Here is a 22668-nt window from a genome sequence, read left to right as displayed (position 1 = left end):
AATGGCAAAAAGCAGAGCTTACCCTTCTCTGTGCTGCAGCTCACCATTTCTGAGAAGTGCAGGCATAGCTCTATGTTTCAACTGTAGCAGAGCTTGCCCATGCAGAACATTTCCCGAGAACCATCCTGAAGACCAGATTTATAAAGTTTGACCTATTAAGAAACAGAATGTCCTATTAGATCTTAATGGACAGGGTGAATCCAGCTGCCCGCTAATCTACCTGCAATGTGGCAGACTCTTTTAATCCCAAGGGTAAATTCCCATTGTCATAATGTTAGCTCCTATCACTTAGAATATTTTTCCAGTGGGGTTTTAGGAATCTGGATTATTGGGCCTCTTGATCTGTTCATTTTTGCAGACATGTGAGCAGCTACACGAGCTGGTATAACCTGCTGTTGCTCAGAGAAGCCTGTGCAGCTATATATATATTTGCAGCATTTCTGAAGTTTCTCTGTATTTAACACTTAATTTTTTTCAATAAAGTGTAAGTGACGTAGGAGACATTTTCAACAGTCACATCAGCACTTAAGCCCAGATCCTTTAAGCTATTCAAATACTTAAGATATATATACCTCAGTGGAAGTGTTTCAGACACCTCGGTGGGTTAGATGAGTAGCTTCCACTGAAATCTGCCCCCAGTTCCAGCTTCCCCTCAGTTGCTTAAGTTGTTCCTTTGGGATTTAGATATTGAGGTGACAAGTACCTAAAATACACAATAGCTGGATGACATGCCTAAGGTGAAGATGGGTGTTTGAACACTGTGGGATGCAAGATCAACTTTAGCTGAGTGACAGCTCAGGAAAAGGCCATCTCCTGGCCACCAATAGCCCTGGAGGAAAATTGTCAGGCAGTAAGTGCTGACAGCGACCCTCGAGGGTGTGAAATTTCTTATGCTGATACAGAAGACATGGCACAGGGTAAATCTCCACACTAGTCAGCTTTTTGGGAGCTGAGCTGTAGCAATGATCCTCTCAACAGAGAGCACTGAAGGTCAGCTTGGACATAACTGGGAGCAGAGAAGGGACCCACACACCAACCTGACAGAAACACAGATCTGTTTCATTGAAATAGAGAGTGGGGGCATTTTTAATGGCAACCTGTGAGGGAGCTGGACTCTGTCCTCCAAAAAGCTGGTGCAACTGCTGCCAGGCAGGCAATAGCTGAGCATCCTTGTTAGGCTGCATCACCTCCTAACTCTGTGCATCAGTCAAAGAAAGCTACAAACTAGGAACCCAGGATTTGTTATCTTCTTCCATCCTTTTGCGTGCTAGCTTTTTTTCCAGAAGACACAGAGAAACCTGAGGTTACAGACCTGCTCCAACTCTACTCCTGTCTCCAGGACACAGAAGATACAGCAGAGCTTGTGTCCCTCACTCCATGGTGTGGCAGCAGCACTTATTTTCTTCTTGAAAAGACTGTTGGATTGGAAAATCCAAAAAAGAATCGTTTGGATTGGAAGGGACCTTTAAAGGTCATCTAGTTGAATCCCGCTGCAACGAGAAGCCAGGAAGTTTCCTTGGGTTATGTCACTTGGTACTGCTGTGTACCACAAATACCATTTCTAAGCAGCTACCGTGTCCTTTGCCTTCATGGTTTCCTTTCTGCTCTCTATTGCTCATAATTTTTTTGCATGCATCTGTTACTTGAACAAAATAATATATTTTCAAGTGTGTAAATATTCAAAAATAAGCTACTTGTAGTTTGCTGGGCATTTTAGTGGAAAGCAATTATAGATGTTTTTATGCTTAGCAAAATATGGCTGAGGATGCTATCTGCTTTGAACTGCAAAACCAGAAAGTACTACAAACCTTTTTGTTATATGAGACAATGCGTCACTGAATAAAGAATCTTTTTATGAAGGGAAAGCTAAAAAAACCCCAATGATATTATATTCAGTTACACTGAAACTGCAACCTTTCCTTCTTCATCTCTGCTTCTACCATCAGCCATATAAAGCCCTTCTTACCACAGAATATATCAACTGCAGGTCTCCAGTTAACTCATGTGTGAAATGTGCTTGATACCAAATGAATGGATGATCATAAAAACAGCGTTGCTTTTTCCTGGAAACAAAAAAACAGTGGTGATATGTATTGCTTCTGTTTTCAGCCAAAGACTATAGTACCAGATGGCTAACACAACCGTAACAGCTAGCTGCATCTGGATTAAAAAGTTTGGATGGTGTGAGCTAATCTTTAAAAAATGTCAGATAACTTTTATTATCTTTTTAAATCATGTTACTGCTCTGTGTATTTCCTGCTCATGCCATCCTAGAACTGCTCAAACATATCTTAGACATGATCATTAAGCATCACTGAACTGAACGAAAGGCTAGTAACTATCTTTGTCAAGTCAGAGGTCAGGTTTTGGGATATGATCCAGGAACCACTGAAGGCAAGGGAAGATGTCTCACTGATGCCTGTGGCCTTTGAACTAGGAGCCTAGTGGTTATTTCCCCTTGTGCACATTTATTACAGCTGCAGATGAAACTTACACTGGTTATGGAAAAGAATAGAGAAGACAACTTGTCTCTTTAGATAAAATGACTTGGCTTTTCATACTTAAATGTACTTTTTCCCATGAAAACAAAGATGTTTGGGTAACAATGTTTGGCTAGCTGTGTAACCTGAATACTGAACAGACGGAGAAGAAATAAATCTTTTTGCTCTATATGATTATGAGATACCCAAACCAATATTTTGTAGGGAGGCCCTGGGCTTAGCTACAGATGCTTGCATTGCAACAGTCAGATATTGTTTCAAATTACTTTTAATTCAGTATCTTTCAGAATCAGCTAGAAATGAAATTCATACACTATTGGATGGGAGAGCTGTTGGCAAGGGCTTTGAGGAAGAAAGCACTTCGATTTTGTGACAGCAAGACCAAAATCTGTGGGTACAGAGGAGACTTACTTCTCCTCAGAGACTGTGCCATGGTACCAAACAAGATTCTGAGTGCTAGCTCTTGGGCTGGCTTTGCTTTTCTTTCCCCTCCCATTTTCTTTCCTGTAATGGTAGCAGTGTAGCTTAAAAATTCCACTATTTCCCACCCTAATCTTTGCCACAGGTCCCAGACACTTGATGGGAAGAGGCTCACAATTACTAAGTGTTTTGTGATGTCACAAGCATTCAAGTATTTTTGATGTGGGAACATTGACATAACTGCATGACTCACTCAGCCAGGACAGAAAAGAGAACAGCCTTGCAGTGCCTTATGCTGCTTCTTGAACGCTGGCTATCTTAATGGGGTCAGCGGTGGCATTTGTCTTGAAAACCATCCAGTAAGGAGGGAAGTTCTCACACAGTATTCCTCACAGATGGTGAGACCTGCCAGCAGTTTTACGGCTCAGCAGTGAATGGCTCTGCAGCTGTACGGGCATACCTGCTGGAAGGCTGCCTGAGTGATACAGCCAACATGTGCGTCAACAAAACCCGGCGCCGCTGGTGGGTTCCTTTGTTTAATCTTCTTCCAGCAAACAAAAAGTGACTTGGCTTCAAAACAATGGGAGGGAGGGAGAAAAATAAGGGGAGAGGGTGCTACTGAAAGATTTAGTTAAAGTCTATTCTTCTCTGGTATTTCTCAGAGTAGGGGTCAATGGTTTAAGTACAACAGGCTTGATTCACCGCCTAGATGAAGCAGATGGGGCAGATCACCAGGCAGCAGCTTCCAAATAAAAGCTGCGGAGGGCAGCTTTAACTTTTCTCGCAAACCAAAGGGCCATTACAATAGTGAGAAAGTGGGACCTGACCCTACCCACCCTTCACTTCCATCTGCTCCGGAGAATTCTTTGTACAGCATTTGGGTCGGAAGGGCCACCTGAACCAGCCCTCTCCTCCTCTGCCAGTGGCCTGGAGATCCAGTACAGGAACTGGCAGACAGTCTTCCTGCACAGGGGAGTACAGTGATTGGCTAAGTCTTATACTCTCACCTGGAGCCCACACTATACTGCAAAATGAGGTGCTGCACCTACAAATCACAAAAGACGCTCTTGCCTAAAAGAGGAGACAGACTAAGCATGAAACTAGAGTCATGCGTGGGAACACAGATATTGATAGGAAAACACAAAGGAAGAGTGAGCTGCCATTGTCCAGAACTGTGCTCAGGAGCCAGCTGCTTGATTGCCTCTACGTGTGCCGCAGGCATCGTGATGCTTTCAAAGCAGCGCATGAGGTCAGTTCACAGACATGTGCTGGGAGTTCCTCCCAAGAGAAATCTTGAGTGAAAGGATGGAAGTGTTTATTTGGAAGTGTGATAAGTGGGCAGTAACTGTGGTTTCATGGGACAATTAAATGCAAGAGTCAACATACTGGCAGTGCTGATAGGTCAAGTAGGAATAGACAGTGAAGAACCAGGAAAATGGAAACAAGCAGTTTGTATCAGTTGCAATATAGCAACCAAGACGGGAACCAGAAGAGAGAAGCAAAAAGTCAAGCTGCAGTATAAAAGAATTAATTTTTCAGCAGAAGTAAAAATGTATCTCCGTGGCACTCAGCTTTCCATGATTTGACTGTGATGCTTGCACAATTATTATCCAAGACTCCTTTCCCTTCTCAAGTCTGGAGTAGACCCTAAGAAATCCCTCAGTGACCCCATAAAAGGCGTACCTGGAGTTAACATACACAGACAGCTACTTCTGATTGAAGTTTTTAGCATCAGTAGTCTCTGAGCATCACTATTAGTCTACAGACAAGTCTATGTTATGTACCTTTTCTAGATTTTTAGACCCTGACTCTGAGCTACTAGCACCCCATGTTGTTTCCCAAGCTTTTCTAAAGCTTGACTTATGAGTATGCATAGGCATAACAACATGCAGATCTGATGAAAGGGTACTGTACAGATTTTTGTCCCTTGTACAGAAAAGTGTGAATACATTTTTCCATGTTTCTTTGGGCACATATATTATCAGACAGATAGACAAAGAAATAAATCATTCCACATACTGTATGTCCAGAATATTCCACTGTCAGTAGTTATCTGCATTCCTGTAGTAATATTAATTTTTTTATTTGATGATTCATAATCTTTTCAGTTCTTTCACACCATCATCCGTTTGTTTCTCGATTCTCTGAACAAGCACAGCATAACTGATGTTGGTAAGTCCAACATCTACCATTGCCTTTGCTTTCAGCCATGAAATTTCCTAGACATGAAACCAAAGCACTCTTCTGCACACGCTGAACAGCTTTGCTCTCATACATCACAAGCTAAGCAGTTTGTTCCCACATAGTTCGGTGCTCTACTAATCCAGAAGAAAACTGCACTCACCCAAGACCAAAAGGATTCTAATTTGGGACTTCTTTTTTCCATGGGAATTATATATGGACCAGACTACAGATATTCAGCCACAGTGTAGAAAAAGTGCAACCAACATATACAGGCCAGGAAAAGAGAACAATGACGGAGGAGTCTAATTCTGTGCCCCAGGGACAAGAGGGATTCCATGACCAGGCAAAGTAATTATTTCTGTCTTCTGCCCTGCCTGTGCACCTTATCATCAGTTCGTAATTCTTCAATTATCCCTGGATTGCTGTGATGAAACCTTGACTATTTTGACTTCAATTACTTTGAAGAACTGGGTCAGAATGCATGTGTGACAGATAACAAGGCGTAACAATAAAAGCAATAAAAAATGCAGAAGGCGCTAGTTGTGCAATATAGTGCCATTAACATATCACACCAGAAATCTTACTTTTGGAATTTCCTAAGGTAATTTTAACCATAGAGTCTTCACATTACATTAAAAGTCCTCCTTGTATAACACCCAGGGTCGGGTCAGCAAGTGTAGCAGGAATTGAAACGTGGGCTTCTGGGTTTAGTTAATCTCCGCTGTCTGACCTTAAAGATGGCAGTCAGGAGAGGCACAGAGTGCCGGCGTGGGCTACAGCAGCATAGCCTTTCCTTGTTTGCTACTCACACCCTTATTTTCACAGGAGAAAAGGAAGATCAACAGGCCTGAAGGAAATTGGATATAAGTGTTCCTGGACTCAAAATAAAATAATAAGACTTATTTTGAGTATTAAGACACATATGTATACACGGGGGTTGAGAGTGAGGAAAAGAAAAATACTCAGCATGAGTGTTAAGGAGAGAAAAACCGTGTCTGCTTTGACGGTTAGTATTTGGTGCCCTCTTCTGCACCCATACATATTTTTAAAGTTCTTTAGAATCAGGAGAAGAGCATCTGTCTGTCGTCCATTTCTACATAGCAGTGCTTTGCTGCTAAGGGCAAGGGGTCATCCTAGCAGATGTCAGCCATCGTGGTGATGGGAAAAGCAGAATCTTTTTTTAGGTGAGAGGAATGACTTTGTTAATAGAGAATAGAAGGCTGTGAATAGAAATTAAAAAATATTTAACTGAGATTTCATTTATGACATCTAAATTATTATATTAATAGAAGTACACTGTATTTTGATTGTGACTGAATAAGAAACATACCATGTATATAAGGTATATAATCAGTTTAATCACATGCTGATCCCAGGACAATCTCATCCCAACATTTTATGAAATTACAAATAACATATAGTGCACACAATTCTTCATAGTAATTTAAATGTCACTTTGCTAAATGAACTTGAAGACAGATTTGCATTTCTTGAATGCAGAATCATTTCAATATTAATTTCTATTTTTTCCATTACCAAAAGATAATTTTATGCTAGAATTTCAAATACTTAAATCCAAAAGGTTCACTAATTCTGCTCTTAGCTTTTGAGTTTCAGCAGTACCAAATTCAATTGGAAAGCTTGTTAACTACCTTTATCTTTCTACCTTGAACTTTTATCTGCAGATGCACAAAGCATTGCAAATGTCTTACAGCAGTTCTCTACCAGTCTGCCACAGTCTGAGCAGCTCTTGTTTTCTGCAGGATTATTCATTTTTTTTGAAAAGGGATGATACAGAGGTTATCATTGTGCCAGCTCATAGCTCCTCCACTGAGAACTGAAGAGAGCAATATCTAAATCATAGATGTTGTTAAGATCATGACAAGCCTCAGGTTCCCGTATGGCAGTCCACCTGAACTCCTGACCCAGGGCAGGGTTGCTCAGAAACATCATCTGAGCAAGAAGCAGAAGACTGCAGTCTGGTTTTACCCTTCCAGGTATGTCTCTGTTCCTGTTTATTGCTGGTTGACTTCATGCGAAGAAATCCATTTGACATTTTAAGATTTACTTTCTTGGATACATAGGTTTGAGCAGCTGCTGCTAACCTCCCCTACAGTTTTGAAGCCAGTTTGTTTTCAGTCAAGCTAAACCTTAGAGCCAAAACTGTCAAACTTGGGTGACTACATCAACATAGAGACATGAAAGCAATTGGCCAGATTTTTGAGGATGAAAAACATTCAGAGTTTGCATCAACTCAGCACCTCCAAAACTCACGCCATTCATTTAAGTGATTCCTATTTGGAAAGGCTGGCTAGTATTTTCAATTTCCTTCAACAATGAACTGCCATGCTTACTAATCTGTTCTGCAAACTGTTACCTTCTTCCATTTTTTTAACTTTGGGGAAGGGAAGATAAGTCTTTAATGTAATTACTAAGTTTTATACGTATGTCAGAGGATAGGTAGAACGGGGTATGTCATAGAACAAGGCTCAGGAAAATATGTAGACTGCCACTCTGAGCAGACACCTGACCTCAAAAGCACGTGCAGACACGCTGCACCCAGGGAGCTCATCCCAAATCTGACATATTATTGTCGCTAAGCAGATACTAGAAGATCTGCATCTTATTGTGCGGGAGTGCAAATCCCAAATGAAGGAACGTCTCTGCAAAGCTAACTTTAGCTTAAATGTTGCCCAAGTTTAACTCATACATAGGATCCTAACTTCAGCATGGTGAAGCCTGTAGCTAACTGGCTGGCCCACTAATGGATGCAGTCTGACAATTGATCTCCCTGTAGCAGGGACATATGTTTGCTCCGTGGGAAAACTTCAAGGATATACAGTCCTTCAGTGCCTTCTGCTCATCTAAAGAGGTCACCCTTTTCTTATAAGCAATTAATCGGGGATGTTTTGGTTTTTTCCTGTTTTCCAGCTTGCTCCAGTAAAGATACCCATAGGATGTCCATCCACAACTCTCAGTATTACATACAAGCATAGTGTGGGCAAAACAAACTTAAGCGTTATTTCAGAGTGTGGTTACTTTCATGCAAACAGAGCTAATACAAACACTGTAATTCAAGCACGGATAATTCATGTTAACTCTTCACTGAAGACACATCCATCAGTGGTACACAGAAAGTGATTTTATCCTTGCTTTGTTTTCACTTAGGTTGCTAATTAAGAGAAGTTAATCTAAACAAGTTTGAACTGGACTCAAAGTATCAGCCTCAGGGATTTTTTTTCTTGTTTACATAGATCAAATACAATTAATTGATGTAGACTTTTGTAATTTTTCTGGTGACGACAAGATCAAGTGCAGTAGCAAACGAGCAAAGACTGCAAAAATGGGTTCCAAAGCTTACTGCACCTCACTTTGTGGCGTCTTACACTTTTGTATCATATGACTACTTACAGCTAAGTGGAGCTGGCCATCCAACAAAGGGACCAGTCAGGTCACTGAAATATGGAGTTGCCCTTTGCTTGTATTTGGATAATTCTGATGGATAAAATGTTGTTCAACATTACTCTGGAATAACATCAAACATTTTGCCTCCATACACAAAAAATTGCAGTCTAGACCGAGAGGAGGTTTTCAGCATCCTTGTTTTCTTCTCAATTTTGCAGAAAATTCTCTTCAAATTCATTATTAAATAAAGGCATTTAAAAAAACTAAACCAAACCTGCACTTTAAACTCAAAGAAGGATGAAGCACCAGTGGAAAGAGGAAAGAGATTTTCTTCCTTTTACTGCCGTACCTACAGTTTTTGAAGGTGATTAACTGTTGTATGCTCTAATATTAAAAGGATTTTTTTAAAGGCATTTTATTGGGAGGATTCCTGATTTAAAGAGGTGCTTCAGGAAGTAATCAGCTGTTTTACTATCCTGTTTAGATAGCTACCTCTCTGCCACTGTAAGCTCTAGTAATATTCGTATCAGTATAAGCAATGTTATGGCACACAATCTCAGGATAAACTGTGTGGAAAGTGGCTTCTAACACTGAATCATCTACATAGCAAAAATATATGCCATTAATAGAATATACTTAGAAAGACAACAAACAAATATCACAGGTAGGCTGCCTAGGAGAAACAGGCTTTATCACTATGTCATCATCATATTCCTCCAACCTAATATAACAAAAATAACTTTGATCAGTCTGTTAAGAACATGATTTCAGAATAAAAACACTTGGATCTCTTTTTTCAGCGTCAGTCTATGAACATCAGATCAACTGCTTCAGCCTTTAAACTGCTTGCCTCATGTCACACTGCATCAACCAAAACAAGCAGAGGAGCTTTTGCTAGAAGTCTCTTGTTTAAAAAGGACTCTTGCAGGGGGTGAATTTCAGAGGAGCTTCCCCGAGCCTGGAAAATGTTCCCTGTACCAATGAGTTTATCCAGGGGTTTTTTTTTTGTTTGAGTCTGTCCATGCAGATTTCAGAAGCCAGTTGTTCTACCAGGCTTGACAACAAGGCTCTGAAAAACCCCACTTTTAACTCTAAACATCACCTAATACATCCAGAACCTAAAAACTCCAGCAATGTCCTCAGTTCAAAGGTCATGAGGAAACCACTGTGACCTGCTACTTAAGGCAGCTCAGCACCAATCAAAACACCATTGGTTCCTGAGGAGAAACAGCTTAATTAATCTAATTCTGAATCGATAGTATTCTGCTTAAATATACTGATAAAAGGATTGAGCCCAAGAGCCAAAGTGTTGAGTAGTTGTATCCTGAGAAAATAACTCAGATCTTACCTGAATAGGATGACTCTGGAAGTGTGTGCTGCCACCTGGCTCCTCAGAGATCAGGGCAAATCTCACCTCACCCAGTGTCAACCACCTCTGCACCTCAAGGGAAAGAGTCATCCCTTCTAAGCCCAGGCCATTAGCCTGCAGCATGAGGAGAATATCTCCCAGCAAAGGCAATATTTGCACAGGGACCTCAGGGTCATCGTGAAAGGGTATCTAGTCAGTAGAGGTTTTCTCCTAAATATGCCTGAAGACAGGGCATAAAAGATCACACGCCTTGCTCTATGTCTACTTCAGCAGAGGGCAGGAGAGAAGTGGGCAGAAGGCCAGGAAGGTCTGGACTGGGATGGAGAAGGAAGGAAAGAGTGCCTGAGGGAACTAGACAAGGAAGCACTGCTCTTTGCCATGCAGACCACAGGACCACACTTGGTGGGTTTGGTTTTGCCAGTACTCATCCCCTAGCAGAGCAGCAGGCAACTTAAACCTCGGCTGCATTTTGGGGCTGAAGCAATGTCAGGTTATGCCACAGTGCCTCGCTACACTGCATGCAGTCCTGATGGGTTCACCTGAGACCTGCTACACTGTTCTGGAAGCTGCTACTTGCTTCAGTGATGCAAGTGATTCTTGGGACTCTGTTACTGAGCCATACACACACAGACACACACACACAGACACACACAGAGTATATATACAGGCTGTATACTAATAAATTAAACAGTGTCAGGGAAAGTTCCTGGGCAGGGGAAGTCCATCAGCTATACTACAAAATTACACTGTTAGAATACTTTCAGGCACAGCTTTGGTCTGTGCCAAATAGGACTTTGCTAAGCATAGTTCAAGAGTTAGTGCAGCCCTGGCACCACTTCCAGCAGGTGGTTTGGATGTGGTTGCCCTTAGCTGAAGGGTAAGAACCAGTTGCAAGCCAATTTGTGACAGTTGGCCTCAACACCAGAACAGGGCCCCAGGATGCTTTGCCTACCACCAAACACAGCCTTACGCCTGCCAACTGAAGACATACTCGGCCTCTGCAGAAATTCAGGACCAGATGTGAGACGTTGTTCCCCAAAGGTCTGGAGACACTGACAGAGTGGATGGTGAGCCAGAACACTTCACTCAGAACTCCAGGGCACTCTCTGACATGTCTCTGGAGAGCAATACCTCATGCATGTGTGCTGCTATTAGCCTGAGTTACATTTGAGTAAGTATTCCTTTTGGTGGCTACGAGAAATGGAAATGGAAGCATCACAGAGCATGGGACTGCTGCTGTTGTAGGCAATATGAAAATTAAAAGGATTACACATCTTTCCACTTAGGTGTTCATTTCCATAGTTGTAATTTTCAGATGAGAGGGTATGTCCTGCTGCAGTCCCAGTAAACAAATATATGACTGTTAATAAATTTATAAATAAATATATACTGTGGCCCATATAAAGTACAAATCATGTGCCTTACTACTATGCAATAAACCTCCTGGATTGCTTTAATTTAATTAATCAATGAATAGGAAGATTTTTATTTTAACATCAACTCACTCCTTAACTATTAGAGCTCACTCCCTGGAGAGAAATATCCCCAGTTATCGTAATTACTATATAGTTCAGCCTCTGCAAATTTTACACCATGCATTTAACTTTTGGTTTCATAAAATGTGAAGTGCAAAGTACGCACTATGTGCCTCCCCACACAACTTTACAGTAGCATTACCTACTTCCTAGCTTTGCACACTTTTTGTACTTCTGACATGGAATTACACAAACACTAGCCATTCTTTGTTACCAAAGTAAGGGAAAGCATTTGTTTGCTTCAAAAACACTTGCTATAAACCACTCCTCCATTGTGGTAGCCATTCAAAAACCGCACACTCAATTCTTAGAAAAATTCCCAGCAAAATTCCTGAAATCATCACAACAGGTCAGTTTGTGAACCTTTCTTTCAGGGCTGACGTATAAAACTTCTCAGACAAAACTCTTCTGTCTATAGATAGATTAATTCAACTTGCCTGACTTTCTTCTCATTTATTTTTAAGAGGTAGGAGCTACCCCTGTTAGAATGGTACTGACATACTAGGACTGTAGGACTGCTCCCAGCAATAGCAATGTATTAGATAATTTCCAAGAAAGAATGGTTTCTCTGCAGCTTCTAAGTGGCAGCCTGATTGGCAAATTAGTTATTCAAGAGATTCACTTTCCGAATATACTTGTTCTCCTATTTTTTCTTTCAGAAGTCTTTCTAGATGTTTACTTGAGGAAAGATCAGGATAGATCGTTGCTTGAAACTTGAAGATAACCTTGCCACTTGAAACATTGCATTGCATTTTTTAATTAAATACAATTTATCTGTATCCGGTACTTTTGATATTAGATGCTTTGAAGCCCTGGTTAAGCAACCTGAGGATGTATTCAAGAAACTGTTTCTGTGCATTTATGAATAAGAGCTTTTATTATCAGTCTTCTTTATTTAGGTGTTTTGGATACACACCATAGCTTCCTTCCTGCCACAGGCTTCTGTCCCACCATCATCATCTGTTTATTTTTACTCCTAAATGCATATTTGGAATTGTGACCTAAGAGAAAGCCTATTTTGTTAACGTGCTTCTCTGTTCTACTTCACTCAGTTATATTCCTTTTATTTCTGTATCTTTACCTTCATTTATTTATATATTGACTTAGAAATTCTTTAAATCTTAACAAAGAGAAAAAACAGACATTGGTTTGTGTTAGAACTACTCATAATGTACTATACATACCATTGCAATAAAATATATTTAAAAATCAGATTTTGATCTAAATCACAAAAATCTACCATAAATAGGGCCATAACAGCTTGTTAGCAGACAGTGAGAATATTGCTGTGGCACAAAGGTTTCTAGGTTTTTCCAAAGACAAATTAAACAATGAGATAGTGGTATTAAAAGGAAGAATCTTCAGACATGGAATATGGACGAAGGTTCAAGAACATGGATTTGCCTGCAGCTACTCAAAATATTATCATATTCCAACAGTAATGTTTTTATAGATTAAAATCGTAAGGATAACTGGCAGTCTAAGGAGAAGTTATTTAGAGAAGATAACCATCTTATAAAATTGGTTTTGATTCTTTGAAACATTTGGCTTCCATCTGCTACAAATTATAAAGCAAGCACAGAATAGGTACAAAAGAGAGAATATTAATTACTCTTTTTATTCTTGTCTTTGATTTATGGATATGAGCTTACTCGTGTTAGCATAAATGAATGCTATATATGTTGGTGTAATGATCATATTTAAGTAGAAATAAGACACTTCCCTGTCCACTCCATTTTTTTGGGTCAGTTTGTTCAGACATCTTTACTAGGGTTCAAAGAGGCTGCAAGCTGCATATACATAACTTCAAAGTGTAAATCAATTACTTACTGGCCAGCACCCACAAAAGGTTGCTAGAGCTTAACACTTAAACACTAGTGTGCTTGCCACCCTGACAAGCCACCTGATGACTCTCTGCTGGCCAGACAGGCATCAGTTGTGGGGGGAAAGGCTGATTTCCAGGGCTCCTGAGGATGGTCCCTCAGTGTGGCAGAGATGCCATCTTCTACTGCAAGCTGAAAGTCCGTAGCCTGAAAAAGTTCCATAAGCTGATCCTGGAAATGCTTAGGATGTGGTTTTGAAATCTCTTCTTGAATTCACCTCTTGAAATGGTGTGCATCGCATTAATAGTGTGCGCCATTAAAGGCAACAGCTTTGTTTACTAGGTGAGAAGCTCTTTAAAGAAATATGGCAGTCTTTGCTCAGTTCTGAAATGAATTTCAACAGAATTTCAAGTTCTAAAATGAATTTCAAGAGAACAGAATCTCCCCATTTTTGCAAGTATGTTCAGTCAATTATTCTCTGCCTTCATTAATGGTATCTGTTTTTCTCAGGGGAGATAACTGTTCTTCAGCTTCTGTTCGCAATTCCAATGCTTCAGGTTCAAAAAAATGCAGTTTTTAATGTTCAATTTTATTATAATCTTCCACTCTACATTTCTGTTAATTTGCTTCACTGACCTTAAACTTAACTTCTGAAGATTCCTAAATCTTACCTTTTTTCTGAATACCATATTTACTACCAGTAACAGCAGTGCCATTACTCAGTGAGAGTGACAAGTTGTTCTGTGTATTCTAACAGCTAAAACACATACATTACCATCATCTAGAACTCAACCTTAACTGAGAGACTTACCAAATATTGCAAAGAAGGTCTGAGAGTTTGTTAAGGTCCTCTAATATTTGAAAAGAGAACAATCATTCAGATATGTTGATTCATTTTGCCAGATTTGTTCTACTACTGGAGTGAAGAAGGGAAATATTTATCATCTAATTTCCAGTGTGAACATGAGAAGATGAAAATTTGCTTTCTCTTAAGAATTTCAAACAATTCCAATTTTGTACATCAAGTATTTGCATTAATCTGAGAAGAAGACTAATGTGTGTTTGTGAATATTCTCAAAATAATTGGAATGTGCTTGACTATTACATACTGGCAGAGTATAAAAACCTCTTTAAATAGACCTAAATAAACAATTTAAAGTAACAATTAACATATAATTTGCAGAAAATTTAAAAGGGAAAAAGGTAAAATAAATTTTGTTTTCAGAACCCTGGTCTTCATTGCGAGGCCAACTGTTTGCAGGCTCCAATAAGGTGTTTACAAAGTGACCTGAGTACGATCCTGAGTGCACTTTAGCAAGTAATTCCTCATTTAATTTCATGTTCTTCAGTGTATAGTCCATTGTTTGAAATGGCACTGAGACAAATCCCTCACCAGAAAGATTTATTTATAAGTAACGTACACATCTGTAATTCTTAAAACACTCTATCAGTTTGACTAAGAGAGATCATTATCAGGTCAAGATGAAGGAATAGCCTTGACAAGATAGGAGGGAAAATGTCCGTATCAAGACAAGAATAATAGCCCTATCAAGAAAAGTGGTAGGAAAAGGATAGATCCAGGCATGTAAGGAATATCTCTGCCAGCTGTATCTCTCAATCCTTTACTTTGATGTCAAGAAAAAGTAGTTCTAATTCAGGAACAATAACCAAATACCTAACCATGAAGGAACTCCTTCAATATTATTCACAGGAGTGAAGTTACTCGTTTGTTTGAGCATTTTCAGAATCAGAGCTTTTATGACAAATGCATCTAAACCCAGTATTTTCCCCCTGCAGACTGACAACATTAGCAGTTTGTCAGGAAAGTACATTTAAAAATAAAAGTAACCTTTCTTAATCGTTCTGCTGTTTAGACCTCACACACGCAATGATACTTGTCTGTAATGGGATTGAAGTCCTGCTCTTAACAGTTGCTGGTCCCAGAACTGCTAAACACATGGTCACCTTTTGTTCTCCTATTTTAGCAGAATGAAAATCCAAGGAAAATGAACATATAAAAGCTACCTAGCCAGGACCTGATCCAGCAGCCACAAGATCAGAGTCATACATTCCACAGACTCAGGCAAATCCAATCAGTAAGGTCAAGCCTGTATAGGCAGATGAGTAAAGTATGGAGCTATCCCTGAAGCATATGAAAGAGCAAAACACCAAATGATGTCAGCTATTGCAGACAAGTAAGTAAACTTGCCTTCAAGTTCTGTTTCAGTGCTAGATTTATAAGAATGTAGAGGAAAGAGTACTGATAGGAGAGTCACACAGACATACAGAAGGGAGGCAAAGAAAAAAAATGTCTATCCTATTGATCCCACAAGAGTTACATGTAATTGGCTCCTCTACACTTTTATTTTTTGTGTATGAAACTGCATTTTTAAATTTTGAATAGTATCATATTTTCCCTGACAGCTCCACTCTAAAGAAGATCTTTTTCTGAAGGTTCCTTGCATTAAAAAAATGTGTATCTCTTTCCGTATTTGCTCACAACCTCTAGATTCCAACAGAAACTTTTGATGAAATTCCTGTTTGATTCTCTTTTTTTAATGTATCCGGAAGACTGGAAAACTAGCAAACACATCCCAAGGGACAGTGAAGTCCTCTGCCAAGAGATATTTAACAAGCTTTTTTATTTTGCCTTGCTTTTACTTAAGTAAATTGAAATAATTTAATATGATCTGTTTTAATCACATTGTATATATATCTAAGCACATATTGACCTTTCCATATACCTTTATAAATGACTGAGAAGGCTTGGCCAAAGAGACTACATGTCTGGCATCCTTTAAAATAAGCTGGAGCCTACTTACCTCCATAAGGTTCACAATAATTTGCTGCCAGCCAACCATGTCCAGCTGGATTGTGGCAGCACGTTATAAATGACACGACTTGTGTCATCAATAAGTAAGTACATCTGTCAGTTTGTGACTATGCTTAGAGAAGTTGGAGATTCCTTCTCTTTTTTTCCTCCGAAATCTGCAAACTTTCTCTCCCCTGTTTTGCCTCCCTTTTTGAAACAGAACTATCATAATCTGAGCAATACAGTTGTTTGCTGCAGATGTTCAAATTTAGGCTGACATGCAGTATTAGATTCTCACATGTAAGGAGGTGATGATTCAGGCAGTTTCTACTGATACTTATAATAATCTTAATTATGTGTGCTATTTCACAAGTTAGCTCCAGACTGCATCATTTGCCCTCTTAAGCGCTTTCTTTCATGATTGAAAATGGCAGAGCAAGAGATGTCAAAACAGAGACTGCTTTTCTACCTGCAGGTCAGATGGTTGAGAAAAGAAAGCATTCAATAGCATTTCCTATTCTTCTAAGGATTATTTCTCACAGTTGCAACTTGGCCCAAAGTGGTCAGTGGTTGACAGGCTCTCCAGGCTAGCATAAAACGCCTGGAGGCGGAACTATTTTCCAGGCACCAGCCTAGTTCTTGGAGAGCAGAGCACTACTTCTGCATTCAGGTTAGCTCTTCTTGCAATGATGTTCAAATGCTAAAGAAGCTTCCTGTGCTTACCTCCCCCTCCAACCATACCCACACAGGACTGCTGTGGACTAAGCTCTTCTTCTTGTGCAGTAGAACAACAGGAAGGGATCTTTTCCAGGTGTCACACTGACTGGGTCTTCAGGTATTGGCACTCACAGGGTAGACTGTAGGTAGTGCCTCATTGCTGCAATAAGATAAAAACCAAAAAGAATGATCAATTCTTTTCTCAGAACATCGGGGGAAGACATCTGTATTATGTTAGATACTTGGTTTTGCTGGGCGCTTTATAGTCTTGACATAGATTCAATACAGGCACATGAATTTCTTGTTTCTGTAAAGAGTCCTACAGCAAGAAACTGCAGATTATTATTTGAATATAATGGTCAGAAAGTAACAGCAGTACTTGGTGTTTTTTTTTTTTCTTAATCCAGATTCTATTTGTCATTCTCTTTCCTTTTTATTTCTGTGAAAGATGCACCATATGTATTTCTTTAGACCACCTGTGGAAGCCCTGATGACTCAGAAGCTTCAGCTGCTATGGCTGTTTTAAAACCTGAAATCTTTTAAGTCTTACTTTCTTGTGTTTCATTATTCACAGACTGGTTCAAAGCCTGCTAAAGTTAAAGATTCCTTTTCAGCTCTCAATTGGCTAGTATTTTGGTCATAATTTTCATTTTAAGGGAAGAAGAAATTTAATTCTGAATAACCATTCTGTCCTCTTTAGAGCATCTCCAAGAAGTATGGAAAAGTGTTAGGTGCTGGATCTGCCATTTCCTGAGCTCCAAAGACACAGAGAGGACCACTTTTATTCTTTAACTTTATAGCTCCCATCCAGCTTTCAGCACATGAACGCAGTCTCCTGCCAGAGTAGCTTGTGGCCAAGGTGACTACATCCTTAACAACGGGCCTCCTCAGCAGGAGTAACTTAGTGTCTGGGACCACAGCACTCTACGGGATAGTGCTTAGTCATTGACTGTCAGGCACCCTGCATGAATTTTAATCCAGCAGGAAAGACATGAGGCCACAGGAAGGTGCATCCCAGCCTTAAAACCAAAATGGAGCTTGCAGTCTGACAAAGATACAGATGGAGTTCACAACCTCCAGCAGCATCCATAAACTGTACGTTGCCAAACTCCATGCATTGTCCCAGGAGGGCACGCTCTGAGATGTATTTTTGTTATCTGCAAGGTAGACAGGACTTACAGTGTCTACTCTCTATCTAAACATGAATCTTGGGAAGAACACACATTTTGAAAAACTACTTTTTTCTTCTATTTATTCTGAATATATGTATGTCTCCAGTACTTAGAAAAAATCAATAATGAAAAGTTTATAAATCTGAACAGGTTCAGTAATGGGAATAGCAATAAATTTCCTTCTGTGTGATGAAGAGATAAAACTACTACTGCTTTGTGTCTATGGATGGAGGAGATAATTTGTATTTCTGGTTCTATTTTTGGCTGTTCCAAGCAGCCCTGCCATACAGGGAAGGTGGCCCTAATCAGTGCTGATGTGACTCCATCAAGGTCACTCCATCTCTAGGCCAGACCTTAGGCCGCTTTGACTTAGCAGTATAGGCACAGCTTCTGGATATAATGTCAGCTCTGACTCAAAGTTGCTGCTAGAATCAGTAATGACATTAGTCTTAATTATACAGATACAAAAAAGTCTGATGCAAACCCTAGCGTAAAGAACAGCTCAAAATGATTCTATTATTGAAATACTGAATCAGCAATAGCAACAGAGATAAACATATGGAGGCAAAGCGTATGGTAGACAAATGACAAAGACACATTACATAGTCTAAAAGCACTTGCCAACTAAAAATAGGCCCAGACACTGCACTTGGATCTCTTTGGGCTGACTCTGGCATCCATGTGGAATAAAACTATCTTCAGATGCCTCCACATTACAACCATACAAGTTCTCTTTCTTTCTGTTTGTAAATTCAATGGGGGTTACTTGACCACATAAATTATGGCAGAGCTGGAATATAATACTGCAGAAAAGAATGCTCCCCAAAATGCCTTGCAGTGCTCAATGATAGCCGTAAGCTGTGGAAAACTCCCCCAACCAACAACCCTCAGACTGTGAAGAAAAGACAAAACAGATGCACGGCTGTGATCCAAAGTACAGTGAAGAACTGGGTAACATCTTCCTTCATGGAGAAGGAAAGCTGTAGGAAGGAACAAAACAGGGGGCACTGCTTTACAAGCAAAGATCTCTGGCTATTTTTGATTTATCTTTACCAACTCTGTGCTCAATCCAAAGCCAAAGCACTTAACTATAAAACGAAATATGATACCTCTGTATTTGGTGTTGTCATCTAAATTTGTTTTAATTTTATATTTGATAAATACTGTTGGAATAAAAAATCTCTCTCACAGCAGAATTGGTTGACAGCCCCCTAAGTGCTGTGCCTTTTATAGTGTATCATAATTGACAACCCTTAGGTAGCTAGAGTATGCAGTCTATGAAATGGAGCGTGCTTGCTCTACGTTTGAAGAAAAGTAGGTGCAATGAAATGGTTCTTATTACTAGCTTTTTAAAACAAAATTTATGTGTGTGCTTTTACAAAAGCATGACTTCTGGATATATCAGCCTCAAGCCTTTCAATAGTGATGAAAAAGATCAATGCAGAACAATTTCTATGTCAAAAAGCACACACAAGCCATAAAGTATATATAAATTACTTAACTGGAACAGAGTTAAAATACTGCTGAATTCTCCACATTTTTAACATGCATTTTGTTTTTCCCAAACACATACTGATCAGCTTCTGAAACACAAAGCTTTTTGTCAAGCCACCCTTCTCCAGTGCTCTCCCTAGCCAAGAACTCGTTTGTTGTTGAACACTGGACTCAGGTGTTCCTAAATTTTTCTGGGTCTAATGAGAATCCAGACAATGCCCCTGGCTAGGCTTTGAGTAATGTTCTCAGCATGTGGATGCTCTGCCTAGCATCCTCAGGCTCTGCCACCCAACCACGCAGTCCCTGGACAAGCACTGGTGATTGCTGTCCCTTTTTTTGGCACAGGTGCCCCAGAACGTCAGCCAAAATACTTACAGCCTGAGGAAGAAAGGCACAGGGGAAACAGAACAGAGAATAGTTTATAAGAATAAGTTTAGTTCAGAATTCAAAACCAAATGTACTCTTTTATTTCTGTTTAGGGAAAACCCTGAAAAACGTAGGCATCTCTTCAGAAGTGGATTTAATTATGGCATCCTGAGAAGTTTTAACTTTCCTACAACTATGTGCTTTGTCTTCTGGTTCACGGAGTCCCACCCTCTCGGCTGCTGGTTAGCTTGTTCTGTCGCATGGCAGCAGATCCTGCTAGATTCTCCATGAAGTCCTTGCCCTCTTCTCCTGTGCCAGTTTTTTGTATGTGGAAGCCTAAGATACTGCCTTCAGCTCACTGCAGGTCAGAAGACTTTATCAGGGGAACACCTCTGTACATTTGCCCTGCCTTTCTACTCTTCTGTAAGCACCTATCATTAGCCACTGGTAGAATGAAGCCATCACACTCAATGGACCTTTGGTCTGACCCAGTACTGCCATCCTTGCCACCTTCTTGTCTGCATCTATGGGGCAGTGAGCTGGAGATACATCTCCATCAGTGCCACTGGGATACCTGTTCCTCAGGCAACTGGTTTTCACATTACCCATACCAGTAACCTGAACTCATGCTATCTACAAATCTACATTACGAAAGGATACCCAAAATCTCGCTGCAGGACTGTCCGCATGTAGGCTGGTAATGTAAGCAATCAGCAAATTTGGACTGAAGCTCAGCCTTAGGTTTGTGTTCAAGAATTTGCATATACTACAGATGTGCCCCTCAGGCTGTCCCCTGACCGATGCACATGGCAGGCTCAGCCTGGTTTCCTTATTTCACATTCAGTGACTTTTCATTTCAGAAACCTCAGGGCCCACACAAAAGCACCATTTTCTTAATGTCAGGCCATCCCTCAAAGACAGCACTCCAAAACTTTTATCATCCCAAATTATATGCTTACCCTCATTACCTAAGTCTTAAAACAAAAGCAGGTAATGTGCTGCAGGCAACAGTCCCCAGTATGTGATTGCATAGAGCACAACGAACAAGTTGCATGACTATATGGATAATTAGGTTCACAATTTGAGCAGATCCCCAGAGCTGAATGTTGCCCAGCTGGGCTCAAAAAGAACATTCCTGCCACACAAGAGACTAAAGATCCACAGAGGGCTTAGCAAAGCACTGGGGTAGTTTGCATGGATTAGGTAAGCATCTACTGTCTGTCAACTAAATGCAGAGATAGAAAAAGTCCTTTGGAGTTAATCTTGGGGTAAGTAGATTAAACACGGTTTTCTTGCATTTCCCTCCACCTCTGTCTCAAACTTCTGACAGAGATACGGGATGCAGGTGGTTGAGCATGTAAATAACTTCCGTTCATTTTTATCTTACCTTGGCTTGTGCTAAAACCTGATTTTGAACTGGCAAACCCAGATTCCTGCCACTTGAGCAGAAGTGGCAATCTTTCCACTAGAAGGAATCTTTTTGGGACACATTAGCCATGCCCACTGTGGAAGTACATTTTCTTCAAAGCATCCCAAGTAATAACTACAAGCACTAGTTCTTGGCTATACAATCAGTCTAGAAACCAGTCACTGAGGCATCTCTGCACAAGTGTCTTCCAGCGACAAGCAAGCCCAACTAAATTTGGCAGCAGCAGGATGGCTGGGAAATACACCTGGTATTTGTGCAAAAATCTTCCATCTCGAAGGGGCAGCCATTAATTTCTAAGGGCTGACGACTCTAAAGATCCAAGACACACAACATGGCCCTTGTCGTTAAATGGCTGGACTCCACATATACTAAGGTCTCCATTCAGCAATTCAAGAGAATAATTTGTAACTTTAGACTGAAACCATGGACTATATGAACTGTCACATCACTGAAAACGTGCTGCAGACTGAAAAAGCATTTAGGATTTTTTCACAGTAGGCATAAGAATAGATAGATTTAGGGGGTCAAGGGAGTTGGATTTACATCAACCAGTTTCCAAGTGTAAGTGGAGGATATTTTATAGGTGGCCCTGCTCCTCAAGTTCAATTGACAATTAATTACATGTGGGAAATGAAAACTGCTCACTCTAGCGGTGCTTTGTTTCTGTAGTGCTGGCAGGGGTGAGAGGTAACAATTGTTCAGCATGGTGAGGATGGTGCTCTGCTGCTGAACAAAGCCAAGTCATGGGGTGACAGATGGCAGACGAGATTCACCACAGGCCTTGAGGAGGCTGTACCATCTCTGGTGTTCTCCATCTCTTTCAGCTCTGCTGGCTGCTCCTGGAAGTAGGTCAGCGGGACTGTGACCTTAACCCAACCCCCTTTTTTGCTTTCAGAGAAACAGCTGAGAACCAAATGCCATCCCTATGCACCCTGTGAGTGAAAGTGCAGCTGCGGTTCCCAGCTCTTGTCCAGGTGTGCACAGGAGAGACACTCCACTGCTCTCCTTTGGCGTAGTGTTCATTGCATTCCCTTGCACGCATCCATGTCAATAAAGCTACTGACGTTTTCATTTCCACAGTTGGTAACCGCAAGAATAAACGCGCCTTTCCAGGTGGCTTCTACTCAACCTCCCCACGTGGATGACTTCCCTTGCCCATGGCCAATTTTCTTATACTCTCTTTCACATCCCAGGGAGGAAATCATACTCACGTCTGCATGGGGGGAGGCGAGAGCCACTTGTGAAAAAGTGAAAAGAAAAACCAACCAGGAAAAGCAGAGATTCACTTCTAGAACTTCCTCTCAAATAATAACTGTTCCTAAAGAGAAGGTCCCAATACATCTAAGGTAGAACTTTTAAAATTAAGTTTTTAATTAATTTCCACATTTTCTGTGCTAGAAAACACTACTGCCAAAATCCAGTCACCTCTAAGGGTATATAC

At 40.4% G+C, this 22668-nt stretch overlaps 1 long non-coding RNA gene across 1 annotated transcript in view; it reads right to left on the bottom strand.

Moving 5' to 3' along the window:
* LOC130144432 (uncharacterized) overlaps positions 1–22668 on the bottom strand; it is a 32754-nt gene that overhangs the window by 9549 nt on the left and 537 nt on the right. The window contains exon 2 of the long non-coding RNA XR_008820137.1: positions 16773–16926. This is a non-coding gene — a long non-coding RNA (uncharacterized LOC130144432). The remainder of the gene's footprint in view (positions 1–16772; positions 16927–22668) is intronic.

Source organism: Falco biarmicus, chromosome 2 (assembly GCF_023638135.1).
Source record: "Falco biarmicus isolate bFalBia1 chromosome 2, bFalBia1.pri, whole genome shotgun sequence".
NCBI classification, from domain to species: domain Eukaryota; kingdom Metazoa; phylum Chordata; class Aves; order Falconiformes; family Falconidae; genus Falco; species Falco biarmicus.
This window is presented reverse-complemented; position numbering and strand designations above follow the sequence as displayed.